Below are 11,629 nucleotides of genomic sequence, written 5' to 3'. Positions count from 1 at the left end.
AGACATATGTGGTGGACTGGCCTGATATTGATGTGAATGGTCCCTGTTCCTCCTGCTCTTTCTCCTTTTCCACCACCTCATCCATCATTTATCACCTGAAGCTTTGTTTTAACAGGAGTCATAGAACTGGGATAGTAGCAGGAAAACATCCAGCAATCCTCGGAGGAGGTAGGATATGCGCCAAAACGCTAACCACCTCAGGCCTAGCCGCTACTACATACATGCGCTTGCATTTCAAGAAAACAAAGCAGATGCTAAGTTCTATCATCATCATCATGCTCCTCACCTTGGCACTCTCAACTCCCCTGATGGAGAAGCCAGGGCCCACCGGAGGAGTCTGGTTGATTCTCTGGTGGGCTCGTCCAATGCTGCCCTAAAGCAGGCCAGGCCAAGAAAAGTGTGTGGGAAGGTGACAGGAGAAATAGGGGCGACTGGGGACCGTTTATGGACACTCGGCAGCCCCCAGGCGGCTGGGGACCGAGTGTGGACACCCGGCCGTGGGGCGGCTGGGGACCGAGTATGGACACCCGGCCACCCCCTGGCGGCTGGGGACCGAGTGTGAACACCCGGCCGCCGGGCGGCTGGGGACTGAGTATGGATATCAGGCTGCCAACGCAGCCATGACGTGGTGTCCAGATTCCGCCTCCACATGCCTAAAAGGCCCAATTTAAAGTGCAAGCAAGCAGCATGGTATTGCAGCCTGGGGGTGGGTGGGTGGCAGGCTGCATACTTGCACTTGCATTGCAAGGAATGGGAGAGGTACAATTGAACACTGCCCTGGGACAAGGACTTGAACGGGGATAGTTGCAAGTCTGCAACGACAGGTGCAGGGTGGGAGGCATCTTCGCATGTGCCATGAACAGGGGGCTGGCATGCACACACTACAGCGGAATAGGCTGTCCTTCCCACTAAATGCACTGGGGAGGGCACAGGTAATGTTTTGGTATGCGCGCTTAATCTTATGTATAAGGCGCACCGGGACAAATAGGGGCGGCTGGGGACCGAGTATGGATACCTCGCTGCCGAAGCAGCCATGAGGTAGTGGCCAGCTTCGGCCTCCTCCAAACTAAAAGGCCCCATTTCAAGTGTAAGCTAGCAGTATAGTATTGCAGCCTGGGGGTGGGTGGGTGGCAGGCTGCACACTTACGCTTGCATTCCAAGAAAACAAAGCAGATGCTAACTTCTATCATCATCATCATGCTCCTCACCTTGGCACTCTCAGCTCCTCTGATGGAGAAGCCAGGGCCCACCATAGGAGTCTCTGGTTGTCTGGTGGGCTCGTCCAATGCTGCCCTAAAGCAGGCCAGGCTAAGAAAAGTGTGGGGAAGGTTCCCGGGACAAATAGTGGCGGCTGGGGACTGAGTATGGAGACCTCGCCGCCAACGCAGCCATGAGGTAGTGGCCAGCTTTGGCCTCCTCCAAACTAAAAGGCCCCATTTCAAGTGCAAGCTAGCAGTATGGTATTGCAGCCTGGGGGTGGGTGGGTGGCAGGCGTGCACACTTACGCTTGCATTCCAAGAAAACAAAGCAGATGCTAACTTCTATCATCATCATCATGCTCCTCACCTTGGCACTCTCAACTCCCCTGATGGAGAAGCCAGGGCCCACCGGAGGAGTCTGGTTCTCTAGTGGGCTAGTCCAATGCTGCCCTAAAGCAGGCCAGGCTAAGAAAAGTGTGTGGGAAGGTGACAGGAGAAATAGGGGCGGCTGGGGACCGTTTATGGACACCCGGCCGCCCCCTGGCGGCTGGGGACCGAGCGTGGACACCCGGCCGCCGGGCAGCTGGGGACTGAGTATGGATACCTCGCTGCCAAAGCAGCCATGAGGTAGTGGCCAGCTTCGGCCTCCTCCAAACTAAAAGGCCCCATTTCAAGTGCAAGCTAGCAGTATGGTATTGCAGCCTGGGGGTGGGTGGGTGGCAGGCTGCACACTTACGCTTGCATTCCAAGAAAACAAAGCAGATGCTAACTTCTATCATCATCATCATGCTCCTCACCTTGGCACTCTCAACTCCCCTGATGGAGAAGCCAGGGCCCACCGGAGGAGTCTGGTTCTCTAGTGGGCTAGTCCAATGCTGCCCTAAAGCAGGCCAGGCTAAGAAAAGTGTGTGGGAAGGTGACAGGAGAAATAGGGGCGGCTGGGGACCGTTTATGGACACCCGGCCGCCCCCTGGCGGCTGGGGACCGAGCGTGGACACCCGGCCGCCGGGCAGCTGGGGACTGAGTATGGATACCTCGCTGCCAAAGCAGCCATGAGGTAGTGGCCAGCTTCGGCCTCCTCCAAACTAAAAGGCCCCATTTCAAGTGCAAGCTAGCAGTATGGTATTGCAGCCTGGGGTTGGGTGGGTGGCAGGCTGCACACTTACACTTGCATTCCAAGAAAACAAAGCAGATGCTAACTTCTATCATCATCATCATGCTCCTCACCTTGGCACTCTCAACTCCTCTGATGGAGAAACCAGGGCCCACCGGAGGAGTCTCTGGTTGTCTGGTGGGCTCGTCCAATGCTGCCCTAAAGCAGGCCAGGCTGAGAAAAGTGTGGGGAAGGTTCCTGGGACAAATAGTGGCGGCTGGGGACTGAGTATGGAGACCTCGCCGCTGACGCAGCCATGAGGTAGTGGCCAGCTTCGGCCTCCTCCAAACTAAAAGGTCCCATTTCAAGTGCAAGCTAGCAGTATAGTATTGCAGCCTGCGGGTGGGTGGGTGGTTGGCTGCATATTTGCACTTGCATTGCAAGGAATGGGGGAGGTACAATTGAACACTGCCCTGGGACAAGGACTTACACGGGGATAGTTGCAAGTCTGCATCTTCTGATGCAGCAAGGATCACTTCTGATGGGCACACTTTTAGGCAGTGACCTGGGTGTCAGAGATGCTTCCAGGGGTCTTCCCCATGCTGTTCTCATGTCTTTTCAGCACTGTATGCATGTGTCACACAGCACATGGCCAGATAAGGTTGTAAAATGTTAAAATTACATTTCCCGGTGAATGCATTTGTCAGGGTTGAAAGCAATAAAAAGGTGCAAAAACGCATAAAAAATGCTACTTGTGAACATAGCCCAAGGTGTGGAGGAGTATTTTTTTGGGGGTTATTTATTTTACCTTATACACAAGTCTTTACCCTGGAAAGGAACTTCCTTAACATATTTCACAGGAAAGCAGTTTCAGTTTTGTTTTTGAACGTTTTATTGTGAGCCCTTAAAAGTGGCTTAATACCTCTGACCACGTTGTTGACAGCAGTGACCTGGGGGTCAGAAATGCTTCCTGGGGCGATCCCCATGCTGTCCCCATGTCATTTGAGCACTGTCACTATCGTTTTGGGCACTTGTTAGGCTTTTAAATGACTGCCGGGGGTGCCGCCGCAAAAATGCTCGGTCTCCCATAGACTAACATTGGGCTAGTTGCTCGGGTCGAGCACCCGAGTATCACGGTGAGCTCAGCCCGAGCTTCGAGCAACCAAGCATTTTAGTGCTTGCTCAACACTACTCCACTCGGCTCGGCGTGACTCTTGGCGAGATTTGACCATCTTGGTCTGGTCGATCTGCATAGGTTCGGGCGAGCATGCCCGGGGAGTTGCTGGTTGGGAAGCGGGTCTCTGGAAAGCAGGAGCAAGACGAGAAAATCTTCTCTCCCGGGTAGTCTCGTTAGCACGTTCTAGGAAACGGATGTCATTCCGGGTTGCAAGTGACACATCCTGGGTGGTCGGAACGTCCCGGCCGGCTAACTCGTCCTTAATCCGACCGGAAAGGCCCTCCCAGAAGGTGGACACCAGGGCCTCGTTGTCCCAGGCAAGTTCAGAAGTGAGGGTATGAAACCGTATGGCATACTGGGCCACAGTGAGACTCCCTTGGCGGAGACGGAGCAATGAGGAGGCAGTAGAGGTCCTTCGTCCGGGTTCATCGAAGACTTTCCGGAAGGCAGTGAGGAAAGCCGGAAGATCGGACACCAGGGAATCCCCTCTTTCCCATAGAGGGTTAAGCCATGCCAATGCTTCCCCGGTAAGATGAGACATGATGAACGCCTCCTTGGCCCGGTCGGAGGGAAACTGATGTGGCAGAAGTTCAAAGTGCAGCGTGCACTGGTTCAGAAAGTCCCGACATAGGACGGGGTCACCTCCAAAACGAGGAGGCGCAGAAAGCTGGGGTCTTAGGCTGGATGCCTTGGTATGGGTAGGTAGCGGCACTGCTGGAGCGGGTGTTGCTCGACTTGGGGCGGACACAGGTGGTACAGACAACGTGTCCAGGCGAGTGTTGACAGACCGCAGGTAGGTCAGGATGGTTTCCTGTTGGGATCTCTGACGAGAAACCTCCTGGTACAGGTCAGCAAGCGAAGGGGCCTGGGGGCCACCGGCTTCCATGGCCCGTGCAAACTGTTACAGATCCGGGTGGTGGAACCTCTGTGCTGCGGTGCAAGGAGGGACCAGAGGGGCGTAACTAGGTATCAACTCGGACCGACCAAGGTCATATGGCGGCTCAATCGACTCCGTGACCAGGGAGGGACCGAGCAGACGGACCAGATGCTACTCTGGGGACCGACCTTGTATGAGAGCAGGTGACTCCCACGGGTCAGAAGGCAGGGACTGACCGGTACCGCAGATGAGCACGGCTGGCAGTCTGACGGGTGATCCGGGCAGAAGGACTGGCAGGCACGGCAGGTAACAGGCAGGAGCCTCCAGGTAAGCTGTCTGGTAGGCACGGCAGGTAACAGGCAGGTGCTTCTAGGTAAGCGGGCTGGCAGGCACAGCAGGTAACAGGCAGGAGCCTCCAGGTAGGCTGGCTGGCAGGCACGACAGGTAAGCAGGCGGCAGAGCCCATAAACAGACTGGCGGACTGGCAGAAGGCAGACTGTCGGGCTGGAGAGTAGACAAGCAGACGGACTGGACTTGTAGTCCGGATGGCGGACTGGACTTGTAGTCCGTCTGGCGGGCTGGACTTGTAGTCTGGCTGGCGGGCTGGACTTGTAGTCTGGCTGGCGGGCTGGACTTGTAGTCTGGCTGGCGACCTGGACTGGTAGTCAGGCTAGCAGCGGGACCTGAGGGCTGAAGCAGAGTATCACACACAAAGCTACAACCTTGCACGGGCACCTCCATATTGACGGAGGTGCCTTTTATAGGGGAAGTCCTCCGGCCATTGGCCGGGGACTTTTTAGGACGGCGCGCGAGGCCCCTTTAAGAGGGTAGGAGCGCGCACGCCCTAAGCACAGGGTCAGGGAAGCTGCGTGCACCAGCAGCAGCCGCAGGGAGGCCAGAAGACACCGGAGCAGGACCGCAGCGGTAAGGGGGACGGCGTCTCTGCCGGGCAGGAGGCAGAGACTCCGATGCTACATTGGTCATCCTTTATCCTCTTGGTTAAGGTAAACTTGTCACTAGGTCTTTCCCATTTAAGCTGCAGCCACCACCATATACAGTATACCTTATTCCATAAGGCTGTATAACTTCAAAAACGGCATTTATTCTCACTGGAGGGGCAGTCTAGGCTGATGGGCCTTGCTGATATTGGCACAACGCCTCCTATCTTGTGAATGGCGTCCTCCTCTGCTTCATTTGGATAATGCATCCTATGTCATACACACAGTCTCCTCCATTGCGCTCCTGCACTGGTGCACTTCTCTCTGCACTGCTGAGGGCAGAGCAAAGTATCGTAATGTGCCGGGAAAGCTGAAAGAAAGCCTGCTTTATCCCAAAATCTATTGATAAAAATGTATTTTGTTTGTGGAAAAAACATTCAAAGCCGATTCTGCCTCCTTGTGTGACCTGATCCATGTGATTTCTCCTTTTACTCCTGCACGCCATGACGCACAATATAAATTCAAAGGCTTCATATCTCAGAAGTGCTCCATTGATTGTGGGATAGAAGTCTAAAAAAATGCTGCATGATCCGTGACATCTTGGTGTACTACATATCGACCTTATTCTAATGGCAGTATCTATGATCAACATGTTTTGTATAATGTTACGTTTTGTATTTTAAAATGTCAGTAATTTCTACATACAGTATACAGTAGATGTTTTTTATATGTAACTAAAATCACAGGTTACTCTTGTACAAACGTATTTTTGCCTGTTTCAATAATGTTTTGTTATTTTAAACTGGTTAAGAGAAGCTTGTTGTGGCATTAATGACCAGTAACTGATAGTTTGGTCTCTATCAAGGTGTGTAAACGTTGACCTTTCAAAAAATCCAGAAGTATCTACACAAATGTCCACAATAATAGATCTGCAATAATGTGGATCTTGTTCCTCCTGCAGACTATTTTATTAGGTCACAGCAGTGTTTCTATGGCAATTTTGGTGCATCACAACCTTTTGTGGTGGTCTTGCATTCCAGGTGGCCTGGAGAACTAAAGTTTTAGTGGTCATTGTGATGGGGTGTGTGACAGAGCAGGAAGGGACACCAACAAGATTTATTTGAACAGGGACAAATGAAGGTAATTCTGCTAGTCCGCAGTGAGCCCACAACAGCAGAAACAATGATATGCTTGACCGATGATACATTTGAAAATCAGGCTAAGAATCTTACATCACGCTTTATTGAGAGGGGGTACATTAAGCATTGTATTAAAAATGGATATAGGAGAGCGAGGTCCACCCCTGGAATACACTATTACAGTCTATAACAAAATTGAAAGATAGTCCTGGCCAACTTAAATTTATCTCCACTTATAATCATGACTGGGGGCTTATGAGAACCATTCTTGAGAGACATTGGTCTGTGTTACTCACTGAACCGTCACTTTCCTCTCATTTAACAGCATCTCGTCAAATGACACCTAGGCGTTGTAAAAGTATTAAGGATATTTTGGTCAAAAGCCACTATGTTCCACCAAGATCCAATCCATTTGGAACAAGGGGGCCGATAAATGGTTGTTTTCTATGTGGTCGCTGTGTGGCGTGCGCAAATGTCTCTCACATCTCCGAGTTCTCAAACGCTTCTGGGAGCCGCCAATATACAATCAATTATCATATTACCTGCGGAACATCTAACTTGATATATTTTATGCCACATGCGGTTGCGGTAAGATCTATGTGGTATTAACCTCCAGAGAATTGCGGGTGAGGACTAGGGAGCATGTTAGGGACATTTGCGCCACAAGGATAGTGGCCGACACAACCTCCTTAAAGATGATACCACGCCATTTTAAAATCTGTCATGGGAGAAATCCTAAAACAAATGTGCAAATGTGCAAATGTTACATCACCTAGAATAAAGTTTTGAGTTGAAAACTGTTTGATTTCAGTTGGTAATAACCTGCTAATGCTTATAATTTCAAAAATGACCATTTTTTTGTTCTTTGTTAAAATGAAAAGGTTGAAAACTCTGCTGTGCATAATAATTTGGAACAGGCATTTTGAGTGCAGTTTGAGTGTTTTATTTTTTTAAAAATATACTGTTATCATAGGCAGTTTGTACAAAAACCTTTCAATTGTACTCTAATAGTTATTTGACTGGAAAATTACAATGACTGCAATTCATATAGGTAATTTGGGAAAATCTGAGAAAATATTATTTGCATAATAATTTGGAACACAGTGTAGTCCTTGGATGAGTTCAATGGATCCAGCAGATGAAGGACACAACACAATTCCCACGTGGCAGCTTCTATCAATCCACACACGCCACAAGGATCTGGCCGCAGCCTGAGACCCTCCAGCGTCGGGAGGCACCACACAACTGACTGGGCCAAACATGAGTCTATTGTTCTGTCTACTGGGATCAGCCCCTGGATGGGGGAAGGGTTCACACCCTCTAGATGCAACAAGAGATGTTGACCTAGGCCTGATTACATTGCAGTTCATGAACACAGGCCGGGGGAGGGACACGCTGTTACAGTTATATTGGATAAAACATAGGTTGCTAAGGTTAGGACCGTCAGGGACCCCAATGTTACTTAGGAAAGACTATGTCCATGTTTAATAAAGAAGTTTTCACATATGCATAGCACAGGTCTGTCTGTCCATTCATGAATTCTGTATGGGACTAATAAAAATAGGCCATCACAGCACTCGGCTGTCATTTATTTACATAAATTCTTACAAAATATTAACTACTTGAGCTAAATTGCTGCATTGTTACCTTAAAGAACTATGAGCCTGATTAATGTTCATGCCGGTCTTGATGAGAGGGCGGGGGTGAAGGATGCAGCTCCTGATTCATTAAGAGACATATTCATCAGAAGCGTCTGATGACTGGACAGGGCCTCCATGCGCTATGCCACTTACTGGAGGAGGATTTGTAGCGACCACCACTGCTGATGATGATGGAGTTGCCAAACAGCAGTCATCACAACCCGGCCCACTTACTGATAAAAATGGCATTAGAAGGCAAAAAGTTGCAACATTTTTACATAGCCTTCCGTTGCATCCAAGTTATACGATTTAGCAAAGCATTTTATAACAGAATTCTGGAGTAAAAACGATGATGAATAGGGTCCTATGGGTTTTGTTCTGTTTAAGCTGAGTTGATGCAGGTCTGTGCTATGACGTCAATTCAAGTAAAGAAACCCTTCTATCTACAGGTGCATCTCACTAAATTACAATATCAGCAAAAAGTTAATTTATGTCAGTTCTTCAATACAAAAAGTGAAACTCATATGTTCTATAGAGTCATTACAAACAGAGTGATCTATTTCACGTGTTTATTTCTGCTAATGTTGATTATTATGGTTTACAGTCAATGAAAACACTAAAGTCACAAGCTCTTTGCTCCGCTCTACCAATGCCAACTGTGGGTCAATCACAGGCCAGTATTGCAGCATTTATAGCAGACTTAAAATATAACTTTTAATATATCCTTTAAAAGAGAATGAAAAATATAAAAACACACACACAAACACATATATTAGGATAGCCCTAACCCGATATGGGTGAGATGATTACAATAGTTATACAATTCAGGGGCAATAACCGTTTCCGAATTTACTTCACCTAACCCAGAAAACACTCCTGTCAAGAGATAATATTGTGTGATCATAAGGCAAAAAAGTGAAGAAAAGGAACAGTCTCACCAGTCCTGCAGTATGGGTTGTCCCATCCAAAGATACCAGGGTCTGGTATCCCTCCATCAGGGTATGAGAAAAGACAATGGCCATTGTCTTTTCTCAGACCCTGATGGAGGGATACCATACTTTTTATGTGCCAATCCCCTGATGAATCACCCGATGTTGAGGAAACGCGTCGGGAGGCATGCTTTAGGGTTACTCTAGGGCTGACTATTAATTGAGGGTCAGCTGTGGACTGCCCTTGTTAGGGTGGGAGTCTTGGGGTCCCAGGGTCAGCCTGTGATATAGGGTCAGTTATTGATGACCATCCAGGCAAGTCTGGTATCTTTGGATGGGACGACCCATACTGCGGGGCTGGTGAGACTGTTCCTTTTCTTCACTTTTTTGCCTTATGATCACACAATATTATCTCTTGACAGGAGTGTTTTCTGGGTTAGGTGAAGTAAATTGGGAAACGGATATTGCCCCTGAATTGTATAACTATTGTTATCATCTCACCCATATTGGGTTAGGGCTATTCTTATATATGTGTTTGTGTTTTCATATTTTTCCTTCTCTTTTAAAGGATATATTAAAAGTTATATTTTAAGTCTGCTATACATGCTGCAATACTATTTTGATTAGCAGTCTATTGGGACTTCTTTTTGACATCAGAGTGTATCTATTGCTTCTTTCTCAAACACAGGCCAGCAGCTAATGTCTGCAGGGGACCAGGATGGGAACAGTAGTAGAAGATGAGGATCAGGATCTTGACATTACTGCAAAGAGACATTACTACAAAAAGGGGACCAGGAAGGGACATGTTACTATGAGATAGGGAGCCGAATGGTGATATTGCTACAAGAAGGGAACCAGGTTGGAGGATATTTCTACAAGATGGTCATGATGGGGGACAATAAAACAAGATGAGGACCATGATGGGGGACATAAGCACAAGATAGGGACCATGATGGGGGACATTACTACAAGATGTTGGCCAAAATTACTATATGGCGCTAATAGTAAGATCATATTACAAAAAGGGGCTAAAATGTAAAAGAAAACAAAAAAAAATTCTAAATATTGGCTTGAAATTTTTAGTGCCAATAAAAATGTTTTTTTTTTTTTTAATAAAGAAACTAAAATAAAGCCAAAAAAGTGCACTCTTGTTATCGGTCATCTGTAATGACCCAAGCTAGAAAAGTATTATACCCCATAAGAGAAAATAAATAAATCTGCAAAAAATATTATAAGCAAATGATCAAAAGGTATATAGAAAATAAATATGGTGTCCCTAAAAATGTCACTTTGCCTTGCTACCCCACCCAAATTATTTATTTTTCTAGATGCAGATGATTACAACCCCTGGCAAAAATTATGGAATCACCGGGCTCGGAGGATGTTCATTCAGATGTTTAATGTTGTTGAAAAAAGCAGATCACAGACATGGCACAAAACTAAAGTAATTTCAAATGGCAACTTTAGGGCTTTAAGAAACACTAAAAGAAATCAAGATTAAAAATGTGGCACTCAGTAAGAATAATTTTTTGCAGACCAAGCAGAGGGAAAAAATTATGGAATCACTCAATTCTGAGGAAAAAATGATGGAATCACCCTGTAAATTTTAATTTCCAAAACTAACACCTGCATCAAATTAGATCTGCTCGTTAGTCTGCATCTAAAAAGGAGTGATCACACTTTGGAGAGCTGTCGCACCAAGTGGACTGACATGAATCATGGCTCCAACACGAGAGATGTGAATTGAAACAAAGGAGAGGATTATCAAACTCTTAAAAGAAGGTAAATCATCACGCAATGTTGCAAAAGATGTTGGTTGTTCACAGTCAGCTGTGTCTAAAATCTGGACCAAATACAAACAACATGGGAAGGTTGTTAAAGGCAAACATACTGGTAGACCAAGGAAGACATCAAAGCGTCAAGACTGGAAACTTAAAGCAATATGTCTCCAAAACAGGAAATGCACAACAAAACAAATGAGGAACGAATGGGAGGAAACTGGAGTCAATGTCTGTGACCAAACAGTAAGAAACCGCCTAAAGGAAATGGGATTTACATACAGAAAAGCTAAACCTAAGCCATCATTAACACCTAAACAGAAAAAAACAAGGTTACAATGGGCTAAGGAAAAGCAATCGTGGACTGTGGATGACTGGATGAAAGTCGTATTCAGTGATGAATTGCGAATCTGCATTGGGCAAGGTGATGATGCTGGAACTTTTGTTTGGTGCCGTTCCAATGAGATTTATGAAGATGACTGCATGAAGAGAACATGCAAATTTCCATAGTCATTGACAATATGGGGCTGCATGTCAGGTAAAGGCACTGGGGAGATGGCTGTCAATACATCTTCAATAAATGCCCAAGTTTACATTGATATTTTAGACAGTTTTCTTATCCCATCAATTGAAAGGATGTTTGGGGATGATGACATAATTTTTTCAAGATGATAATGCATCCTGCCATAGAGCAAAAACTGTGAAAACATTCCTTGAAAGAAGACACATAAGGTCAATGTCATGGTCTGCAAATAGTCCGGATCTCAATCCAATTGAAAATCTTTGGGGGAAGTTGAAGAAAATGGTCCATGACAAGGCTCCAACCTGCAAAGCTGATCTGGTAACAGCAATCATAGAA

This window comes from Phyllobates terribilis, unplaced genomic scaffold, assembly GCF_046119375.1.
Source record: "Phyllobates terribilis strain yellow unplaced genomic scaffold, ASM4611937v1 Scaffold_332__1_contigs__length_2088354, whole genome shotgun sequence".
Taxonomy (NCBI): domain Eukaryota; kingdom Metazoa; phylum Chordata; class Amphibia; order Anura; family Dendrobatidae; genus Phyllobates; species Phyllobates terribilis.
This window is presented reverse-complemented; position numbering follows the sequence as displayed.